At 41.5% G+C, this 5,237-nt stretch overlaps 1 long non-coding RNA gene across 2 annotated transcripts in view; it reads left to right on the forward strand.

Annotated features, from left to right (window-relative positions):
* Window positions 1-3,743, forward strand: part of LOC135102868 (uncharacterized) — a 127,916-nt gene extending 124,173 nt beyond the window's left edge. For both annotated transcript variants that reach the window (XR_010269810.1, XR_010269811.1), the window contains one exon: window positions 3,518-3,743. This is a non-coding gene — a long non-coding RNA (uncharacterized LOC135102868). The remainder of the gene's footprint in view (window positions 1-3,517) is intronic.
* Window positions 3,744-5,237: the final 1,494 nt, after the last annotated feature.

Raw genomic sequence — 5,237 nt, forward strand, 5'->3', positions numbered from 1 at the left:
TATTCTAACATAATATTCTAACATAATATGAGCCTTGCTTAACCCTAACCTAAGCTAACGTAATCTAATCTAGGGCAAAGAAACACAATGAAGAACAGACAACAGCAGATTTATATAGTGTCTCTTCCGAGCCTGTTTCTATAAACGATATAATTCTCTGAGAAGGGAAAGGGCGCAGAGAGAGAGAGAGAGAGAGAGAGAGAGAGAGAGAGAGAGAGAGAGAGAGAGAGAGAGAGAGAGAGAGAGAGAGAGCAAAAAGAAGGGAAGGGAGGGAGATATAGGGTTAGGGAGAGAAATGCATAAAGGGAATGAGAGGGGGTAGATAGTGTAGGAAAAATGAAAAGGGAAGGAATGTGAGAATAAGAGGAGGAAATAAAAGAAAAGGAAGAATGGAAGGAAAGGAAGAAATGCAGTGAAATAAGGAAAGCTGAGAGACCAATGAAGGAGAAGAGGAAAAAGGAATGAAGAAAGGAAGGAGAACTGTAAAAAAGAGATGCGAAGAACGAGAAATAAGACCAGAGAGAGAGAGAGAGAGAGAGAGAGAGAGAGAGAGAGAGAGAGAGAGAGAGAGAGAGAGAGAGAAGGCAGATAGAACCGAGCAGAGCAGAATCACAAAAGGAAAGGGATGGAGTGAGGGAAGGAAGACGGTGGTTGGGTGGATGCCTCTCTAGATTAAAGGCCGAGAAGAGGAGGAGGAGGAGGAAGAGGAAGAGGAGCAGGAGGAGGAGGAGGAGGAGGAGGAGGAGGAGGAGGAGAGAGAGAGAGAGAAGAAAAGAAGGAAAGTAACTGACGACCTGCTGAAGTATAGAGAGAGAGAGAGAGAGAGAGAGAGAGAGAGAGAGAGAGAGAGAGAGAGAGAGAGAGAGAGAGAGAGAGAGAGAGAGAGTGAACACATGCGGGTCAGGAGGGCTAGCGGGTCTGGTTGTGGCAACGTCAAACAGACAGGAAAAGAAGGAGGAAAAGAAAACAACGAACCTCAAGCCTTGTCATTCTTCCAGGAGAGGAGAGAGAGAGAGAGAGAGAGAGAGAGAGAGAGAGAGAGAGAGAGAGAGAGAGAGAGAGAGAGAGTTATTAAAGTAACCAGTGTTTTCTTTGACCTTTTTTTCATCTTTCGGAGTAAGAAAAGGAACAAGAAAATTGCATCACGCCGAACTGAGGTTGAGGTTGTGGCATTAACTATTCTTGTTCTTCCTCCCCTTCCTCTTCCTTCTACTTCTCCTGCTTCTTCTCCTCCTCCTCCTCCTCCTCCTCTTACGCCTCTGCTTCTGCCTCCTCATCCTCCTCCTCCTCCTCCTCCTCCTCCTCCTCCTCATCCATCTTCATCCTCCTCGCTGCCTCATCCCCGTGCAGGGTCGGCCACTTTTGATAACTCGTCTCCATAAACTTAAGTCTTCTTCATCTTCCTCCGTCAGTCAGAACTTCCGCATGTCCGCTTCCTCCTCTTTCTCCTCCTCCTCCTTCTCCTCGTGAAGAAGACGTAGGTTGATGTGTATTTTTTCTGTAGCGGGAATGTTTTCAAATAACTTTCTCTAGGTGAGATGGAAGAGAACAGTTTCGCCGTTATCCTTTTCTCTACCACATCTTTAGTTGGACTTTAATCCGGATGCCATTGCAAGATTTTGTTACATTTGCAATTACTTTCTGAGAGTCTTTGATTGATGATGCTTGTTACTTGCCCTTGTTGGAGTGTTGGTAGCGTGGAGGACCGGAGTGAGGTGGTGATTCTGGTAGTTTGGAGGTCTTGGGTAATTGGTTTATATAATGATGTATGTGCGAGTAAGATGCATGATGACATAAGTTCTTGATTTAATAAATGAGTGATCTGTACACACTGGATTCGAGACGGTTGTAACGTGAGATTGTACTCTCTCTCTCTCTCTCTCTCTCTCTCTCTCTCTCTCTCTCTCTCTCTCTCTCTCTCTCTCTCTCTCTCTCTCTCTGAAGTGATATGATTTATATCTGAGCAGCGTCTCTCATGGCTGACAGTGATCGGGCGGAAATGAGTGAGAGACCAAGACTGATTGCTCGTGACTGGGTGACTGACTGACTGTGTCTCCTCTCGAATGAACTGATGATGAACTGAGAGCTCGCTATGATGCGGGCTGTATTTATCTGAGCTAAGAACTGGAAGTGGGTGAGAAATTCCCTTGAGAGGAAGAGAAGGGGGACAACTGTAGGTGCTAAGGACTGGAAGTGGGTGTGAAGTCCTCTTGAGGTAGAGAAGGAGGAGAAATTACCAGGAGGGGAGACGAACATATGTACGTAGGTGTTATCCCTAATGACTGGAAGTGGGTGTGAAATTCCCTTGAGAGGTGGAGAAAGGACTGGCTGATCATGGTACACGTGGGATGAATATATGAAACAGTGAAATATACATATATATAATAAAATAAATTGTTGAGACTGATACAGTTATACATTTTTCGTGATTATGAGTTTTAAAGATCATTTCTTTTTTCACCCAATGATATTATGTATGTATTTATTCATTTCTACAATAACAAATTTGGTACTTTAATGAAGGTTCCAGAATGTGTGGAGTACTGGATGGGTTGGCTCATATGTTCTTAGTATTAATGGATAGATTATCAGAGGTAACACAGAGTAAGACGTCATCAGTCATTCCAAGGAGTGTAGTGTTTCAAACGTTCCTATGATAATTTTATCTCAAATACTTTTAAGAGTCATTAATGAAAATCGTTGAGGTTTTCGAATGATATTTTCATTACTTCATTGATAATTTAACGAGGACTTTGCATAGTCAGTGGAGAAAACGCCCTGATGATGGCAGACAGAAAGTTTGAAAATGCTCGAGAGAGGCTGTGTGTAGGTTTGCTAGTCTTATATTGTCTCCTTACTTTCTTATGTTCTTGTGTTTTTTTATTAAATGAGCTGCGATAATGTTGATGATGTTCTTCCTTACGTGCAATACAAAAGAAGAGAGAAAAGAAGCAAGCATTCTGCATTTGTTTTTCTCACGTATACCTGGAAGAGGAGGAGGAGGAGGAGGAGGTGGTGAAGAAGCGTTAGTGTGTTTGTTGATGAAGTTTGTCTTTTCTTCCCCCGTTTTGCTTGTCATTGTGTGGTGCAAAGTGTATAAAAGAGAAAAAGAAAGACAGAAAGAAAAGGAAGGAAGATAAAGAAAAGAGAAAGAGTAAGCGTTTGTTCAGCTCAGATTCCTTAATTTACTCATTACTTGTGTATTCACCTGCCCCTCTTCCTCCTCCTCCTCTTCACTTCCGCCTCGACCCCTTCCCCTCCCCGATGCCTGTGGTTGGAGGTCAAGTGATGATGATAATGGGATGTAGATTAATTTTTCAGGTGTTGTTGTTGTTTATTGTTGTTGTTGATGATGTTACTATTATTTTGTTGTTGCTGTTCTTGTTGTTGTTGTTTGTGGTTGTTATTAATAATGACGTTATCATTGTCCTTGTTGTTGTTTTTGGTGGTGGTGGTGGTGGTTGTGATCTCTTTTCACCACCAGCACACTGTAAATCACTTTCTTCTTTTCTTTCAGGGAAGAGGCTCTGGTTGACTGGTCGATTTGTAAGCCTTTTAACTAAACTCCTACTTTTTTAATGTTATTCATTGATTTAACGACCAAAGTCTGTAATCTCAAACATTTCTGCGTCTTTCTGTAATTACTTTCAAAAGGCGGCAGTGGAAGTCATAGGGTTTTTTTTTAAGGGTGTTTTCATAATTATAGGGTTCTGCATCTTCAATAAAGGAAAGCGTCATAATAATCCGATTAGTTATTTATGTGACCTTTAAATTTAAAGATTAGTCTTAAGATAGCATGAATCTTTTTAAGAATATGAACATTAACAATACATTAACAGCACTCTTTTTCCAACGAATATAAACACTGGGAAAACGCCAATAACATCTACAACGAATATGCGCACCAAGGACACGCTAATAACATTTTGCAAAGATATAGACATTAAGAACTCGCTAGTAACATGTTTCAGACTGAGAATGAGCATTAAGAAAACGTTATGACATTTTGGCATTAAAGAAATCCCCAATAACATTTTTGCAAATAATATCAACATCAACTAATATGATAACACTCTTTGCAACAATTACATATAAACATTAATTAAGAACACAATGATAACATTTTCCCACCTCGAACATAAGTAAACCTTAAAGTCACAGTAATAACATTTTTTGCAACATCTTTCTTCACCGTCTTAACGCACAGAGTCAGCAAGAAATACACATAAAATTAAAGATCTGAGTATGCCACTTATTTTTCTGAGATAAATGGTATTCTTTCCTTTCTTCTCTCCAATATCGATAAACTGTATTTCTCATCCCTTTCCAGTATTAGCACAATAAAACAAAGAAACCACGTGTATAGGAAACCTGTAATGATTCCTGATGTGAAGCACTGACACGACACAACCGCTGGGAAGATTCTGATGGTGGCCTTGATCGTGTCTTCCGCTGTCCTCCTCCACTGCCTCCATCCACTCCTCGTTCTCGTCCTTCCCCTCTTCGTCGTCGTCTTCCTCCTCCTCCTCCTCCTCCTCCTCCTCCTCCTCCTCCTCCTCCTCCTCCTCCTCCTCCTCCTCTTCGTCCTCCTCCTGTCTTTCATTGCATTCCTTTGCATTCCTTTCTATATTTTTCTCGTCTTCGTCCTCCTCCTCCTCCTCCTCCTCCTCTTCACTGACATCACCTTGAGCAATATTATTAAGTCCTCCACCACGGAAGGTATAGAGGTGTGTGTGTGTGTGTGTGTGTGTGTGTGTGTGTGTGTGTGTGTGTGTGTGTGTGTGTGTGTGTGTGTGTGTGTGTGTGTGTGAAGGGTCTTTGGATGTTCCTTTGATGTCTCTCACGACGCACACATACGTACACGCAGGTGCTTTGAGTGTGTGTGTGTGTGTGTGTGTGTGTGTGTGTGTGTGTAAGTAGGAACTGGTGGTGTCCTCGGTTTGTGTTGGGCAGTATATGACTTAACTGAGAGACTAATAAAGAATTTGCATTTATATACTTATGTGATAGTATGGTGGTGATGGTGGTGGTGGTGGTGGTGTTACTGTTGTTGTTGATGGTGGTGGGGGTTAGATAATGAGGAAGCCAAGAAAAAACAAGGGTATACAAAATAAGGAATAAAAATGAAAAAAAAAATATATTCTGAGAAAAAAACAGAAAAGTATGGAGAGAGAAAAAGGAAGATGAAGAGAAAAATGAGTGCAAATGAGGAGCAAAACAAGAGGGATAAAAGAAAA

Source organism: Scylla paramamosain, chromosome 8 (genome assembly GCF_035594125.1).
Source record: "Scylla paramamosain isolate STU-SP2022 chromosome 8, ASM3559412v1, whole genome shotgun sequence".
Classification (NCBI taxonomy): domain Eukaryota; kingdom Metazoa; phylum Arthropoda; class Malacostraca; order Decapoda; family Portunidae; genus Scylla; species Scylla paramamosain.